Genomic DNA, 16,868 nt, shown 5'->3' with positions numbered 1-16,868 from the left:
GCGTTCCCTGTGTCACCAGTTTTACATTCCGATGCACCTCTACAGGTTTACTGTATCCCTTGGACCTTCACAGGTACGATGAAACACAGAAATTGCATCGGAATTAAATATAAGAGACACAATGCCGACTTAAGTACAGGAAGACTGAGTCTTCCTACTGTCTATGTTTTGAGCGTTTCCTGTGTCACCAGTTTTACATTCCGATGCACCTCTGCAGGTTTACTGTATCCCTTGGACCTTCCCATTGTCGATGAAACTCAGAAATTACATCGGAATTAAAAATAAGAGGCACAATGCCGACTTAAGTACAGGAAGACTGAGTCTTCCTAATTTCTATAACTTGAGCGTTTCCTGTGTCATCAGTTTTACATTCCGATGCACCTCTACAGGTTTACTGTATCCCTTGGACCTTCACAGTGACGATGAAACACAGAAATTGCATCGGAATTAAATATAAGAGACATAATGCCGACTTAAGTGCAGGAAGACTGAGTTTTCCTACTGTCTATAATTTGAGCGTTTCCTGTGTCACCAGTTTTACATTCCGATGCACCTCTACAGGTTTACTGTATCCCTTGGACCTTCACAGGTACGATGAAACACAGAAATTGCATCGGAATTAAATATAAGAGACACAATGCCGACTTAAGTACAGAAAGACTGAGTCTTCCTACTGTCTATGTTTTGAGCGTTTCCTGTGTCACCAGTTTTACATTCCGATGCACCTCTGCAGGTTTACTGTATCCCTTGGACCTTCCATTGTCGATGAAACACAGAAATTGCATCGGAATTAAATATAAGATACACAATGCCGTCTTAAGTACCAGAAAACAGTCTTCTTACGGTCAATGTTTTGAGCGTTTCCTGTGTCACCAGTTTTACATTCCGATGCACCTCAGCAGGTTTACTGTATCCCTTGGACCTTTCCATTGACGATGAAACACAGAAATTGCATCGGAATTAAATATAAGAGACACAATGCCGACTTAAGTACAGGAACACTGAGTTTTCCTACTGTCTATAATTTGAGCGTTTCCTGTGTCACCAGTTTTACATTCCGATGAACATCTACAGGTTTGCTGTATCCCTAGGACCTTCCAATTGTCGATGTAACACAGAAATTGCATCGGCATTAAATATAAGAGACACAATGCTGACTTAAGTACAGGAAGACTGAGTCTTCCTACTGTCTATGTTTGGAGCGTTTCCTGTGTCACCAGTTTTACATTCAGATGCACCTCTGCAGGTTTACTGTATCCCTTGGACCTTCCCATTGTCGATGAAACACAGAAATTGCATCGGAATTAAAAATAAGAGACACAATGCCGACTTAAGTACAGGAAGACTAAGTCTTCCTACTGTCTATGTTTTGAGCGTTTCCTGTGTCATCAGTTTTACTTTCCGATGCACCTCTGCATGTTTACTATATCCCTTGGACCTTCCCATTGACGATGAAACACAGAAATTGCATCGGAATTAAAAATAAGAGACACAATGCCGACTTAAGTACAGGAAGACTAAGTCTTCCTACTGTCTATGTTTTGAGCGTTTCCTGTGTCACCAGTTTTACATTCCGATGCACCTCTGCAGGTTTACTGTATCCCTTGGACCTTCCATTGTCGATGAAACACAGAAATTGCATCGGAATTAAATATAAGATACACAATGCCGACTTAAGTACCAGAAAACAGTCTTCTTACGGTCAATGTTTTGAGCGTTTCCTGTGTCACCAGTTTTACATTCCGATGCACCTCAGCAGGTTTACTGTATCCCTTGGACCTTTCCATTGACGATGAAACACAGAAATTGCATCGGAATTAAATATAAGAGACACAATGCCGACTTAAGTACAGGAACACTGAGTTTTCCTACTGTCTATAATTTGAGCGTTTCCTGTGTCACCAGTTTTACATTCCGATGCACATCTACAGGTTTGCTGTATCCCTAGGACCTTCCAATTGTCGATGTAACACAGAAATTGCATCGGCATTAAATATAAGAGACACAATGCCGACTTAAGTACAGGAAGACTGAGTCTTCCTACTGTCTATGTTTGGAGCGTTTCCTGTGTCACCAGTTTTACATTCAGATGCACCTCTGCTGGTTTACTGTATCCCTTGGACCTTCCCATTGTCGATGAAACACAGAAATTGCATCGGAATTAAAAATAAGAGACACAATGCCGACTTAAGTACAGGAAGACTAAGTCTTCCTACTGTCTATGTTTTGAGCGTTTCCTGTGTCATCAGTTTTACTTTCCGATGCACCTCTGCATGTTTACTATATCCCTTGGACCTTCCCATTGACGATGAAACACAGAAATTGCATCGGAATTAAATATAAGAGACACAATGCCGTCTTAAGTACAGGAACACTGACTCTTCCTACTGTCTATGTTTTGAACGTTTCATGTGTCACCAGTTTTTCATTCTGACGCACCTCTGCAGGTTTACTGTACCCCTTGGACCTTCCCATTGTCGATGAAACACAGAAATTGCATCGGAATTAAATATAAGAGACACAACGCCGACTTAAGTACAAGAAAACTGAGTCTCCTTACGGTCTATGTTTTGAGCGTTTCCTGTATCACCAGTTTTACATTCCGATGCACCCCTGCCGGTTTACTGTATCCCTTGGACCTTCCCATTGTCGATGAAACACAGAAATTGCATCGCATTAAATATAAGAGACACAATGCCGACTTAAGTACAGGAAGACTAAGTCTTCCTACTGTCTATGATTTGAGCGTTTCCTGTGTCATCAGTTTTACTTTCCGATGCACCTCTGCAGGTTTACTATATCCATTGGACCTTTCCATTCACGATGAAACACAGAAATTTCATCTGAAATAAATATAAGAGACACAATGCCGACTTAAGTACAGGAAGCCTGAGTCTTCCTACTGTCTATGTTTTGAGCGTTTCCTTTGTCACCAGTTTTACATTCCGATGCACCTCTGCAGGTTTACTGTATCCCTTGGAGCTTCCCATTGACGATGAAACACAGAAATTGCATCGGAATTAAATATAAGAGACACAATGCCGACTTAAGTACAGGAAGACTGAGTCTTCCTACTGTCTATGTTTTGAGCGTTTCCTGTGTCACCAGTTTTACATTCCGATGCACCTCTGCAGGTTTACTGTATCCCTTGGACCTTCCCATTGACGATGAAACACAGAAATTGCATCGGAATTAAATATAAGAGACACAATGCCGACTTAAGTACAGGAAGAGTGAGTCTTCCAACTGTCTATGTTTTGAGCGTTTCCTGTGTCACCAGTTTTACATTCCGATGCACCTCTGCAGGTTTACTGTATCCCTTGGACCTTCCCATTGTCGATGAAACACAGAAATTGCATCGGAATTAAAAATAAGAGGCACAATGCCGACTTAAGTACAGGAAGACTGATTCTTCCTAATTTCTATAACTTGAGCGTTTCCTGTGTCATCAGTTTTACATTCCTATGCACCTCTACAGGTTTACTGTATCCCTTGGACCTTCACAGTGACGATGAGACACAGAAATTGCATCGGAATTAAATATAAGAGACATAATGCCGACTTAAGTGCAGGAAGACTGAGTTTTCCTACTGTCTATAATTTGAGCGTTTCCTGTGTCACCAGTTTTACATTCCGATGCACCTCTACAGGTTTACTGTATCCCTTGGACCTTCACAGGTACGATGAAACACAGAAATTGCATCGGAATTAAATATAAGAGACACAATGGCGACTTAAGTACAGAAAGACTGAGTCTTCCTACTGTCTATGTTTTGAGCGTTTCCTGTGTCACCAGTTTTACATTCCGATCCACCTCTGCAGGTTTACTGTATCCCTTGGACCTTAAATTGTCGATGAAACACAGAAATTGAATCGGAATTAAATATAAGATACACAATGCCGACTTAAGTACCAGAAAACAGTCTTCTTACGGTCAATGTTTTGAGCGTTTCCTGTGTCACCAGTTTTACATTCCGATGCACCTCAGCAGGTTTACTGTATCCCTTGGACCTTTCCATTGACGATGAAACACAGAAATTGCATCGAAATTAAGTATAAGAGACACAATGCCGACTTAAGTACAGGAACACTGAGTTTTCCTACTGGCTATAATTTGAGCGTTTCCTGTGTCACCAGTTTTACATTCCGATGCACCTCTACAGGTTTACTGTATCCCTTGGCCCTTCACAGGTACGATGAAACACAGGAATTGCATCGGCATTAAATATAAGAGACACAATGCCGACTTAAGTACAGGAAGACTGAGTCTTCCTACTGTCTATGTTTTGAGCGTTTCCTGTGTCACCAGTTTTACCTTCCGATGCACCTCTGCAGGTTTACTGTATCCCTTGGACCTTCCCATTGTCGATGAAACACAGATATTGCATCGGAATTAAATATAAGAGACACAATGCCGACTTAAGTACAGGAAGACTGAGTCTTCCTACTTTCTATAACTTGAGCGTTTCCTGTGTCACCAGTTTTACATTCCGATAAACCTCGACAGGTTTACTGTATCCCTTGGGCCCTCACAGTGACGATGAAACACAGAAATTGCATCGGAATTAAATATAAGAGACACAATGCCGACTTAAGTACAGGAAGACTGAGTTTTCCTATTGTCTATAATTTGAGCGTTTCCTGTGTCACCAGTTTTTCATTCCGATGCACCTCTGCAGGTTTACTGTATCCCTTGGACCTTCCCATTGACGATGAAACACATAAATTGCATGGGAATTAAATATAAGAGACACAATGCCGACTTAAGTACAGGAAGAGTGAGTCTTCCTACTGTGTATGTTTTGAACGTTTCCTCTGTCACTAGTTTTACATTCCGATGCACCTCAGCAGGTTTTCTGTATCCCTTGGACCTTTCCATTGACGATGAAACACAGAAATTGCCTCGGAATTAAATATAAGAGACACAATGCCGACTTAAGTACAGGAACACTGAGTTTTCCTACTGTCTATAATTTGAGCGTTCCCTGTGTCACCAGTTTTACATTCCGATAAACCTCTACAGGTTTACTGTATCATTTGGACCCTCACAGTGTCGATGAAACACAGAAATGGCATCGGAATTAAAAATAAGAGGCACAAATCCGACTTAAGTACAGGAAGACTGAGTCTTCCTAATTTCTATAACTTGAGCGTTTCCTGTGTCATCAGTTTTACATTCCGATGCACCTCTACAGGTTTACTGTATCCCTTGGACCTTCACAGTGACGATGAAACACAGAAATTGCATCGGAATTAAATATAAGAGACATAATGCCGACTTAAGTGCAGGAAGACTGAGTTTTCCTACTGTCTATAATTTGAGCGTTTCCTGTGTCACCAGTTTTACATTCCGATGCACCTCTACAGGTTTACTGTATCCCTTGGACCTTCACAGGTACGATGAAACACAGAAATTGCATCGGAAATAAATATAAGAGACACAATGCCGACTTAAGTACAGAAAGACTGAGTCTTCCTACTGTCTATGGCTTGAGCGTTTCCTGTGTCACCAGTTTTACATTCCGATGCACCTCTGCAGGTTTACTGTACCCTAGGACCTTCCATTGTCGATGAAACACAGAAATTGCATCGGAATTAAACATAAGATAAACAATGCCGACTTAAGTACCAGAAAACAGTCTTCTTACGGTCAATGTTTTGAGCGTTTCCTGTGTCACCAGTTTTACATTCCGATGCACCTCAGCAGGTTTACTGTATCCCTTGGACCTTTCCATTGACGATGAAACACAGAAATTGCATCGGAATTAAATATAAGAGACACAATGCCGACTTAAGTACAGGAACACTGAGTTTTCCTACTGTCTATAATTTGAGCGTTTCCTGTGTCACCAGTTTTACATTTCGATGCACCTCTACAGGTTTACTGTATCCCTTGGACCTTCCCATTGTCGATGTAACACAGAAATTGCATCGGAATTAAATATAAGAGACACAATGCCGACTTAAGTACAGGAAGACTGAGTCTCCCTACTGTCTATGTTTTGAGCGTTTCCTGTGTCACCAGTTTTACATTCCGATGCACCTCTGCAGGTTTACTGTATCCCTTGGACCTTCCCATTGTCGATGAAACACAGAAATTGCATCGGAATTAAAAATAAGAGGCACAATGCCGACTTAAGTACAGGAAGACTAAGTCTTCTTACTGTCTATGTTTTGAGCGTTTCCTGTGTCATCAGTTTTACTTTCCGATGCACCTCTGCATGTTTACTATATCCCTTGGGCCTTCCCATTGACGATGAAACACAGAAATTGCATCGGAATTAAATATAAGAGACACAATGCCGTCTTAAGTACAGGAAGACTAAGTCTTCCTACTGTCTGTGTTTTGAACGTTTCATGTGTCACCAGTTTTTCATTCTGATGCACCTCTGCAGGTTTACTGTATCCCTTGGACCTTCCCATTGTCGATGAAACACAGAAATTGCATCGGAATTAAATATAAGAGACGCAACGCCGACTTAAGTACAAGAAAACTGAGTCTTCGTACGGTCTAAGTTTTGAGCGTTTCCTGTATCATCAGTTTTACATTCCGATGCACCACTGCCGGTTTACTGTATCCCTTGGACCTTCCCATTGTCGATGAAACACAGAAATTGCATCGCATTAAATATAAGAGACACAATGCCGACTTAAGTACAGGAAGACTAAGTCTTCCTACTGTCTATGTTTTGAGCGTTTCCTGTGTCATCAGTTTTACTTTCCGATGCACCTCTGCAGGTTTACTATATCCATTGGACCTTTCCATTCACGATGAAACACAGAAATTTCATCTGAAATAAATATAAGAGACACAATGCCGACTTAAGTACAGGAAGCCTGAGTCTTCCTACTGTCTATGTTTTGAGCGTTTCCTGTGTCACCAGTTTTACATTCCGATGCACCTCTGCCGGTTTATTGTGTCGCTTGGAGCTTCCCATTGACGATGAAACACAGAAATTGCATCGGAATTAAATATAAGAGACACAATGCCGACTTAAGTACAGGAAGACTGAGTCTTCCTACTGTCTATGTTTTGAGCGTTTCCTGTGTCACCAGTTTTACATTCCGATGCACCTCTGCAGGTTTACTGTATCCCTTGGACCTTCCCATTGACGATGAAACACAGAAATTGCATCGGAATTAAATATAAGAGACACAATGCCGACTTCAGTACAGGAACACTGAGTTTTGCTACTGTCTATAATTTGAGCGTTTCCTGTGTCACCAGTTTTACATTCCGATGCACCTCTACAGGTTTACTGTATCCCTTTGACCTTCACAGGTACGATGTAACACAGAAATTGCATCGGAATTAAATATAAGAGACACAATGCCGACTTAAGTACAGGAAGACTGAGCCTTCCTACTGTCTATGTTTTGAGCGTTTCCTGTGTCACCAGTTTTACATTCCGATGCATCTCTGCAGGTTTACTGTATCCCTTGGACCTTCCCATTGTCGATGAAACACAGTAATTGCATCGGAATTGAATATAAGAGACACAATGCCGACTTAAGTACAGGAAGACTGAGTCTTCCTAATTTCTATAACTTGAGCGTCTCCTGTGTCACCAGTTTTACATTCCGATGCACCTCTACAGGTTTACTGTATCCCTTGGACCTTCACAGTGACGATGAAACACAGAAATTGCATCGGAATTAAATATAAGAGACACAATGCCGACTTAAGTGCAGGAAGACTGAGTTTTCCTACTGTCTATAATTTGAGCGTTTCCTGTGTCACCAGTTTTACATTCCGATGCACCTCTACACGTTTACTGTATCCCTCAGACCTTCACAGGTACGATGAAACCCAGAAATTGCATCGGAATTAAATATAAGAGACACAATGCCGACTTAAGTACAGGAAGACTGAGTCTTCCTTCCGTCTATGTTTTGAGCGTTTCCTGTGTCACCAGTTTTACATTCCGATGCACCTCTGCAGGTTTACTGTATCCCTTGGACCGTCCCATTGTCGATGAAACACAGAAATTGCATCGGAATTGAAAATCAGATACACAATGCCGACTTAAGTACCAGAAAAAAGTCTTCTTACGGTCAATGTTTTGAGCGTTCCCTGTGTCACCAGTTTTACATTCCGATGCACCTCTGCAGGTTTACTGTATCCCTTGGACCTTCCCATTGTCGATGAAACACAGAAATTGCATCGGAATTAAAAATAAGAGGCACAATACCGACTTAAGTACAGGAAGACTAAGTCTTACTACTGTCTATGTTTTGAGCGTTTCCTGTGTCATCAGTTTTACTTTTCCGATGCACCTCTGCATGTTTACTATATCCCTTGGACCTTCCCATTGACGATGAAATACAGAAATTGCATCGGAATTAAATATAAGAGACACAATGCCGTCTTAAGTACAGGAAGACTGAGTCTTCCTACTGTCTATGTTTTGAACGTTTCATATGTCACCAGTTTTTCATTCTGATGCACCTCTGCAGGTTTACTGTATCCCTTGGACCTTCCCATTGTCGATGAAACACAGAAATTGCATCGGAATTAAATATAAGAGACACAACGCCGACTTATGTACAAGAAAACTGAGTCTTCTTACGGTCTATGTTTTGAGCGTTTCCTGTGTCATCAGTTTTACTTTCCGATGCACCTCTGAATGTTTACTATATCCATTGGACCTTCCCATTGTCGATGAAACACAGAAATTGCATCGGAATTAAATATAAGAGAAACACTGCCGACTTAAGTACAGCAAGACTAAGTCTTCCTACTGTCTATGTTTTGAGCGTTTCCTGTGTCATCAGTTTTACTTTCCGATGCACCTCTGCAGGTTTACTATATCCCTTGGACCTTTCCATTCACGATGAAACACAGAAATTTCATCTGAAATAAATATAAGAGACACAATGCCGACTTAAGTACAGGAGGACTAAGTCTTCCTACTGTCTATAAGTTGAGCGTTACCTGTGTCACCAGTTTTACATTCCGATGCACCTCTACAGGTTTACTGTATCCCTTGGACCTTCACAGGTACGATGAAACACAGGAATTGCATCGGCATTAAATATAAGAGACACAATGCCGACTTAAGTACAGGAAGACTGAGTCTTCCTACTGTCTATGTTTTGAGCGTTTCCTGTGTCACCAGTTTTACATTCCGATGCACCTCTGCAGGTTTACTGTATCCCTTGGACCTTCCCATTGTCGATGAAACACAGAAATTACATCGGAATTAAATATAAGAGACACAATGCCGACTTAAGTACAGGAAGACTGAGTCTTCCTACTTTCTATAACTTGAGCGTTTCCTGTGTCACCAGTTTTACATTCCGATGAACCTCTACAGGTTTACTGTATCCCTTGGACCCTCACAGTGACGATGAAACACAGAAATTGCATCGGAATTAAATATAAGAGACACAATGCCGACTTAAGTACAGGAAGACTGAGTTTTCCTATTGTCTATAATTTGAGCGTTTCCTGTGTCACCAGTTTTACATTCCGATGCACCTCTACAGGTTTACTGTATCCCTTGGACCTTCCCATTGACGATGAAACACAGAAATTGCATCGGAATTAAATATAAGAGACACAATGCCGACTTAAGTACAGGAAGACTGAGTCTTCCTACTGTCTATGTTTTGAGCGTTAGCTGTGTCACCAGTTTTACATTCTGATCCAACTCTGCAGGTTTACTGTATCCCTTGGACCCTCACAGTGACGATGAAACACAGAAATTGCATCGGAATTAAATATAAGAGACACAATGCCGACTTAAGTACAGGAAGACTGAGTCTTCCTACTTTCTATAACTTGAGCGTTTCCTGTGTCACCAGTTTTACATTCCGATGAACCTCTACAGGTTTACTGTATCCCTTGGACCCTCACAGTGACGATGAAACACAGAAATTGCATCGGAATTAAATATAAGAGACACAATGCCGACTTAAGTACAGGAAGACTGAATCTTCCTACTGTCTATGTTTTGAGCGTTTCCTGTGTCATCAGTTTTACTTTCCGATGCACCTCTGAATGTTTACTATATCCATTGGACCTTCCCATTCACGATGAAACACAGAAAATTAATCGTAAATAAATATAAGAGACACAATGAAGACTTAAGTACAGCAAAACTGAGTGTTCCTACTGTCCATGTTTTGAGCGTTTCCTGTGTCACCAGTTTTACATTCCGATGCACCTCTGCAGGTTTACTGTATCCCTTGGACCTTCCCATTGACGATGAAACACAGAAATTGCATTGGAATTAAATATAAGAGACACAATGCCGTCATAAGAACAGGAAGACTGAGCCATCCTACTGTCTATGTTTTGAGCGTTTCATGTGTCACTAGTTTCACATTCCGATGTACCTCTGCAGGTTTACTGTATCCCTTGGACCTTCCCATTGACGATGAAACACAGAAATTGCATCGGAATTAAATATAAGAGACACAATGCCGTCTTAAGTACAGGAAGACTGAGTCGTCCTACTGTCTATGTTTTGAGCGTTTCATGTGTCACCAGTTTTACATTCCGATTCACCTCTGCAGGTTTACTATATCCCTTGGACCTTCCCATTGTCGGTGAAACACAGAAATCGCATCGGAATTAAATATAAGAGTCACAATGCCGTCTTAAGTACAGGAAGACTGAGTCATCCTACTGCCTATGTTTTGAGCGTTTCCTGTGTCACCAGTTTTACATTCCGATGCACCTCTGCAGGTTTACTGTATCCCTTGGACCTTCCCATTGACGATGAAACACAGGAATTGCATCGGAATTAAATATAAGAGACAGAATGCCGTCTTAAGTACAGGAAGACTGAGTCTTCCTACTGTCTATGTTTTTAGCGTTTCATTTGTCACCTGTTTTACATTCTGATGCACCTCTGCAGGTTTACTGTATCCCTTGGACCTTCTCATTGTCGATGAAAGACAGAAACTGCATCGGAATTAAATATAAGAGACACAATGCCGTCTTAAGTACAGGAAGACTGAGTCTTCCTACTGTCTATGTTTTGAGCGTTTCCTGTGTCACCTGTTTTTCATTCCGATGCACCTCTGCAGGTTTACTGTATCCCTTGCTCCTTCCCATTGATGATGAAACACAGAAATTGCAACGGAATTAAATATAAGAGACACATTGCCGACTTGAGTACAGGAAGACTAAGTCTTCCTACTGTCTATGTTTTGAGCGTTTCCTGTGTCATCAGTTTTACTTTCCGATGCACCTCTGCATGTTTACTATATCCCTTGGACTTTCCCATTCACGCTGAAACACAGAAATTTAATCGGAAATAAATATAAGAGACACAATGCCGACTTAAGTACAGGAAGACTGAGTCTTCCTACTGTCTATGTTTTGAGCGTTTCCTGTTTCACCAGTTTTACATTCCGATGCACCTCTGCAGGTTTACTGTATCCATTGGACCTTCCCATTGACGATGAAACACAGAAATTTCATCGGAATTAAATATAAGAGACACAACGCCGAATTAAGTACAACTAAACTGAGTCTTCTTACGGTCGATGTTTTGAGCGTTTCCTGTGTCACCAGTTTTACATTCCGATGCACCCCTGCCGATTTACTGTATCCCTTGTTCCTTCCCATTGTCGATGAAACACAGAAATCGCATCGGAATTAAATATAAGAGACACAATGCCGACTTACGTACAGGAAGACTGAGTCTTCCTACTGTCTATGTTTTGAGCGTTTCCTGTTTCACCAGTTTTACATTCCGATGCACCTCTGCAGGTTTACTGTATCCATTGGACCTCCCCATTGTCGATGAAACACAGCTATCGCATCGGAATTAAATATAAGAGACACAATGCCGACTTAAGTACAGGAAGACTGAGGCTTCCTACTGTCTATGTTTTGAGCGTTTCCTGTCTCACTAGTTTTACATTCCGATGCACCTCTTCAGGTTTACTGTATACCTTGGACCTTCCCATTGACGATGAAACACAGAAATTGCATCGGAATTTAATATAAGAGACACAATGCCGACTTAAGTACAGGAAGACTGAGTCTTCCTACTGTCTATGTTTTGAGCGTTTCCTGTGTCACCAGTTTTACATTCTGATGCAACTCTGCAGGTTTACTGTATCCCTTGGACCTTCCCATTGACGATGAAACACAGAAATTGCATCGGAATTAAATATAAGAGACACAATGCCGACTTAAGTACAGGAAGACTGAGTCTTCATACTGTCTATGTTTTGAGCGTTTCCTGTGCCACCAGTTTTACATTCTGATGCAACTCTGCAGGTTTACTGTATCCCTTGGACCTTCCCATTGACGATGAAACACAGAAATTGCATCGGAATTAAATATAAGAGACACAATGCCGACATAAGTACAGGAAGACTGAGTCTTCCTACTGTCCATAATTTGAGCGTTTCCTGTGTCACCAGTTTTACATTCCGGTGCACCTCTGCATGTTTACTGTATCCCTTGGACCTTCCCAAAGGCGATGAAACACACAAATTGCAACGAAATTAAATACAAGAGACACAATGACGACTTATGTACAGCAAGACTGAGTCTTCCTACTGTCTATGTTTTGAGAGTTTCCTGTGGCACCAGTTTTACATTCCGAATCACCTCTGCAGGTTTACTGTATCCCTTGGGCCTTCCCATTGTCGATGAAACACAGAAAACGCATCGGAATTAAATACAAGAGTCACAATGCCGTCTTAAGTACAGCAACACTAAGTCTTCCTACTGTCTATGAATTGAGCGTTTCCAGAGTCACCAGTTTTACATTCCGATGCACCTCTGCAGGTTTACTGTATCACTTGGACCTTCCCATTGACGATGAAAAACAGAAATTGCATCGGAATAAAAATATAAGATACACAATGCCGACTTAACTACAGGAAGACTAAGTCTCCCTACTGTCTATGTTTTGAGCGTTTCCTGTGTCATCAGTTTTACTTTCCGATTCACCTCTGCATGTTTACTATATCCCTTGGACCTTCCCATTCACGATGAAACACAGAAAATTAATCGTAAATAAATATAAGAGACACAATGAAGACTTAAGTACAGGAAGACTGAGTGTTCCTACTGTCCATGTTTTGAGCGTTTCCTGTGTCACCAGTTTTACATTCCGATACACCTCTGCAGGTTTACTGTATCCCTTGGACCTTCCCATTGACGATGAAACACAGAAATTGCATTGGAATTAAATATAAGAGACACAATGCCGTCATAAGAACAGGAAGACTGAGTCATCCTACTGTCTATGTTTTGAGCGTTTCATGTGTCACTAGTTTTACATTCCGATGCACCTCTGCAGGTTTACTGTATCCCTTGGACCTTCCCATTGACGATGAAACACAGAAATTGCATCGGAATTAAATATAAGAGACCCAATGCCGTCTTAAGTACAGAAAGACTGAGTCGTCCTACTGTCTATGTTTTGAGCGTTTCATGTGTCACCAGTTTTACATTCTGATGCACCTCTGCAGGTTTACTGTATCCCTTGGACCTTCCCATTGTCGATGAAACACAGAAATTGCATCGGAATTAAATATAAGAGATACAATGCCGACTTATGTACAGGAAGACTGAGTCTTCCTACTGGCTATGTTTTGAGCGTTTCCTGAGTCACCCGTTTTACATTCCGATGCACCTCTGCAGCTGTAGTGTATCCCTTGGACCTTCCCATTGACGATGAAACACAGAAATTGCATCGGAATTAAATATAAGAGACACAGCGCCGACTTAAGTACAAGAAAACTAAGTCTTCTTACGGTCTATGTTTTGAGCGTTTCCTGTGTCACCAGTTTTACATTCCGATGCACCCCTGCCGGTTTACTGTATCCCTTGGACCTTCCCATTGTCGATGAAACACAGAAATTGCATCGGAATTAAATATAAGAGAAACAATGCCCACTTAAGTACAGCAAGACTAAGTCTTCCTACTGTCTATGTTTTGAGCGTTTCCTGTGTCATCAGTTTTACTTTCCGATGCACCTCTGCAGGTTTACTATATCCCTTGGACCTATCCATTCACGATGAAACACAGAAATTTCATCTGAAATAAATATAAGAGACACAATGCCGACTTAAGTACAGGAAGAGTGAGTCTTCCTACTGTCTATGTTTTGAACGTTTCCTGTGTCACTAGTTTTACATTACGATGCACCTCTACAGGTTTACTGTGTCCCTTGGACCTTCACAGGTACGATGAAACACAGAAATTGCATCGGCATTAAATATAAGAGACACAATGCCGACTTAAGTACAGGAAGACTGAGTCTTCCTACTGTCTACGTTTTGAGCGTTTCCTGTGTCACCAGTTTTACATTCCGATGCACCTCTGCAGGTTTACTGTATCCCTTGGACCTTCCCATTGTCGATGAAACACAGAAATTGCATCGGAATTAAATATAAGAACACAATGCCGACTTAAGTACAGGAAGACTGAGTCTTCCTACTGTCTATGTTTTGAGCGTTTCCTGTGTCACCAGTTTTACATTCCGATGAACCTCTACAGGATTACTGTATCCCTTGGACCCTCACAGTGACGATAAAACACAGAAATTGCATCGGAATTAAATATAAGAGACCCAATGCCGACTTAAGTACAGGAAGACTGAGTTTTCCTACTGTCTATAATTTGAGCGTTTCCTGTGTCACCAGTTTTACATTCCGATGCACCTCTACAGGTTTACTGTATCCCTTGGACCTTCCCATTCACGATGAAACACAGAAATCGCATCGTAATTAAATATAAGAGACACAATGAAGACTTAAGTACAGGAAGACTGAGTGTTCCTACTGTCTATGTTTTGAGCGTTTCCTGTGTCCCCAGTTTTACATTCCGATGCACCTCTGCAGGTTTACTGTATCCCATGGACCTTCCCATTGACGAAGAAACACAGAAATTGCATTGGAATTAAATATAAGAGACACAATGCCGTCATAAGAACAGGAAGACTGAGTCTTCCTACTGTCTATGTTTTGAGCGTTTCCTGTGTCACTAGTTTTACATTCCGTTGCACCTCTGCAGACTTACTGTATCCCTTGGACCTTCCCATTGACGATGAAACACAGAAATTGCATCGGAATTAAATATAAGAGACACAATGCCGTCTTAAGTACAGGAAGACTGAGTCGTCCTACTGTCTATGTTTTGAGCGTTTCATGTGTCACCAGTTTTACATTCTGATGCACCTCTGCAGGTTTACTGTATCCCTTGGACCTTCAGATTGTCGATGAAACACAGAAATTGCATCGGAATTAAATATAAGAGATACAATGCCGACTTATGTACAGGAAGACTGAGTCTTCCTACTGGCTATGTTTTGAGCGTTTCCTGTGTCACCCGTTTTACATTCCGATGCACCTCTGCAGCTGTAGTGTATCCCTTGGACCTTCCCATTGACGATGAAACACAGAAATTGCATCGGAATTAAATATAAGAGACACAGCGCCGACTTAAGTACAAGAAAACTGAGTCTTCTTACGGTCTATGTTTTGAGCGTATCCTGTGTCACCAGTTTTACATTCCGATGCACCCCTGCCGGTTTACTGTATCCCTTGGACCTTCCCATTTTCGTTGAAACACAGAAATTGCATCGGAATTAAATATAAGAGACACAATGCTGACTTAAGTACAGGAAGAGTGAGTCTTCCTACTGTCTATGTTTTGAACGTTTCCTGTGTCACTAGTTTTACATTCCGATGCACCTCTACAGGTTTACTGTGTCCCTTGGACCTTCACAGGTACGATGAAACACAGAAATTGCATCGGCATTATATATAAGAGACACAATGCCGACTTAAGTACATTAAGACTGAGTCTTCCTACTGTCTACGTTTTGAGCGTTTCCTGTGTCACCAGTTTTACATTCCGATGCACCTCTGCAGGTTTACTGTATCCCTTGGACCTTCCCATTCTCGATGAAGCACAGCAATTGCATCGGAATTAAATATAAGAACACAATGCCGACTTAAGTACAGGAAGACTGAGTCTTCCTACTTTCTATAACTTGAGCGTTTCCTGTGTCACCAGTTTTACATTCCGATGAACCTCTACCGGATTACTGTATCCCTTGGACCCTCACAGTGACGATGAAACACAGAAATTGCATCGGAATTAAATATAAGAGACACAATGCCGACTTAAGTACAGGAAGACTGAGTCGTCCTACTGTCTTTGTTTTGAGCGTTTCCTGTGTCACCAGTTTTACATTCCGATGCACCTCTACAGGTTTACTGTATCCCTTGGACCTTCCCATTGACGATGAAACACAGAAATTGCATCGGAATTAAATATAAGAGACACAATGCCGACTTAAGTACAGGAAGACTGAGTTTTCCTACTGTCTATAATTTGAGCGTTTCCTGTGTCACCAGTTTTACATTCCGATGCACCTCTACAGGTTTACTGTATCCCTTGGACCTTCACAGTGACGATGAAACACAGAAATTGCATCGGAATTAAATATAAGAGACACAACGCCGACTTAAGTACAAGAAAACTGAGTCTTCTTACGGTCGATGTTTTGACCGTTTCCTGTGTCACCAGTTTTACATTCCGATGCATCCCTGCCGATTTACTGTATCCCTTGGACCTTCCCATTGTCGATGAAACACAGAAATCGCATCGGAATTAAATATAAGAGACACAATGCCGACTTAAGTACAGAAAGACTGAGTCTTCCTACTGTCTATGTTTTGAGCGTTTCCTGTTTCACCAGTTTTACATTCCGATGCACCTCTGCAGGTTTACTGTATCCATTGGACCTCCCCATTGTCGATTAAACACAGCAATCGCATCGGAATTAAATATAAGAGACACAATGCCGACTTAAGTACAGGAAGACTGAGGCTTCCTACTGTCTATGTTTTGAGCGTTTCCTGTCTCACTAGTTTTACATTC

Source organism: Schistocerca nitens, chromosome 4 (genome assembly GCF_023898315.1).
Source record: "Schistocerca nitens isolate TAMUIC-IGC-003100 chromosome 4, iqSchNite1.1, whole genome shotgun sequence".
NCBI lineage: Eukaryota > Metazoa > Arthropoda > Insecta > Orthoptera > Acrididae > Schistocerca > Schistocerca nitens.
The sequence above is the reverse complement of the archived record's forward strand: the minus strand, read 5'-3'. Positions refer to the sequence as shown.